This window comes from Anopheles moucheti, assembly GCF_943734755.1.
Source record: "Anopheles moucheti chromosome X unlocalized genomic scaffold, idAnoMoucSN_F20_07 X_unloc_6, whole genome shotgun sequence".
Lineage (NCBI taxonomy): Eukaryota > Metazoa > Arthropoda > Insecta > Diptera > Culicidae > Anopheles > Anopheles moucheti.
Window position 1 is genome coordinate 632,501 of NW_026453570.1, and position 2,500 is coordinate 635,000.

The following is a 2,500-nucleotide window of genomic DNA, read 5'->3' on the forward strand; positions in this document are numbered from 1 at the left end:
GGATCGATTTGAGAAATAAAAATTTTTGTATGAAAAAGTCACCACTCGGGTACCTCCATACAAAAGTACCAAGTTCGGGTCGAGTGGTCGATGGACGTCGAAGGTGAAAATTTTTCATCATCGAAAATTTTTTCCAAAGTTGAAGCAATTGGGCCCTAGAGTATGAAAAGTGAAACCACGGATCGATTTGAGAAATAAAAATTTTTTGTATGGGAGGGCCCCTGCTAGAACATTTTTACCAAGTGCGACCATTTTACCCGGTGAGTCAAAAAAAAAATTTTTTTCACGGTGACTCAAAACTTCAATATTAGACTCCCCTGAGTATGAAAAGTGAAACGAAAATCATTTTTGAGAAGAAAAAATTTTTGTATGGGAGGGCCCCTGCTAGAACATTTTTCCCAAGTGCGTCGATTTTGGGTCGCCGACACAAGCTCGGGTCAAAAAATTTTTTTTTTCACGGTGACTCAAAACATCAATTTTAGACTCCCCTGAGTATGAAAAGTGAAACCACGGATCGATTTGAGAAATAAAAAATTTTTGTATGGGAGGGCCCCTGCTAGAACATTTTTCCCAAGTGCGTCGATTTTGGGTCGCCGACACAAGCTCGGGTCAAAAAAATTTTTTTTTCTCGGTGACTCAAAACATCAATTTTAGACTCCCCTGAGTATGAAAAGTGAAACGAAAATCATTTTTGAGAAGAAAAAAATTTTGTATGGGAGGGCCCCTGCTAGAACATTTTTCCCAAGTGCGTCGATTTTGGGTCGCGACACAAGCTCGGGTCAAAAAAAAAAATTTTTTCATGGTGACTCAAAACATCAATTTTAGACTCCCCTGAGTATGAAAAGTGAAACGAAAATCATTTTTGAGAAGAAAAAAATTTGTATGGGAGGGCCCCTGCTAGAACATTTTTCCCAAGTAAATTCGATTTTACCCGGTGAGTCAAAAAATTTTGAAAAAAATATTTTGCCAAAATCGTGTTCATTGCCTATTATAAGGGACCAGGTCAGCTCACACGCATTTTTGGAGACCATATGGAAAGTGCGTCTGGGATTGCGGAAATTAAGTTTAGAGTGTTAAATGATGGTTTCGCAATCCCGAAAGGCTCAAAATCCACCCTAAGGTCCCCTGGGTGAAATGTGGTTTCCAAGGTGTGAGCGCTATCGGTGATAGAGTTGGAATGTGATTTCCAGAGCGCAGGGCGACTGGGCTTAGAGCGAAAATCATAGACAAGGGTAAGTATTGGACTGAACGACTCGAAGCAAACGAAAATCATAGACAAGGGTAATGGACTGAACGACTCGAAGCAAACGAAAACCACACACAAGAGTAATGGACTGAACGAATCGAAGCAAACGAAAATCACATACAAGAGTAATGGACTGAACGAATCGAAGCAAACGAAAAACCACAGACAAGAGTAATGGAGTGAACGAATCGAAGCAAACGAAAACCAAAGACAAGAGTAATAGAGTGAACGAATCGAAGCAAACGAAAACCATGAACACAGGGATAACTGAGAACGAACCTACCTATCAGAGCATGTGAAAGCATGGACAAGAGTACTGAAAATCGGACCAAACCTCAAGAAGCACACGAAAATCATGGACAAGAGTACTCAAAAACACGGACCAAACCTATGGAAGCACACGAAAACCATGAACACAGGGATAACTGAGAACGAACCTACCTATCAGAGCATGTGAAAGCATGGACAAGAGTACTGAAAATCGGACCAAACCTCAAGAAGCACACGAAAATCATGGACAAGAGTACTCAAAAACACGGACCAAACCTATGGAAGCACACGAAAACCATGAACACAGGGATAACTGAAAACTGACTGTGAACCTATCAGAGCATGTGAAAGCATGGACAAGAGTACTGAAAATCGGACCAAACCTCAAGAAGCACACAAAAATCATGGACAAGAGTACTCAAAAACACGGACCAAACCTATGGAAGCACACGAAAACCATGAACACAGGGATAACTGAGAACGAACCTACCTATCAGAGCATGTGAAAGCATGGACAAGAGTACTGAAAATCGGACCAAACCTCAAGAAGCACACGAAAATCATGGACAAGAGTACTCAAAAACACGGACCAAACCTATGGAAGCACACGAAAACCATGAACACAGGGATAACTGAAAACTGACTGTGAACCTATCAGAGCATGTGAAAGCATGGACAAGAGTACTGAAAATCGGACCAAACCTCAAGAAGCACACAAAAATCATGGACAAGAGTACTCAAAAACACGGACCAAACCTATGGAAGCACACGAAAACCATGAACACAGGGATAACTGAAAACGAACCGAACCTCTCGTAGCAAACGAAAAACATGGACAAAATTATTCGAAACGAACCGAAGCTCGATGCGAAAAACATGGAAAAGCAAGCCCGTAAGTCGCACTATCAAGCCCATAAGTCGCACTATCAAGCCCATAAGTCGCACTATCAAGCCCGTTAGTCGCACTATCAAGCCCATAGGTCG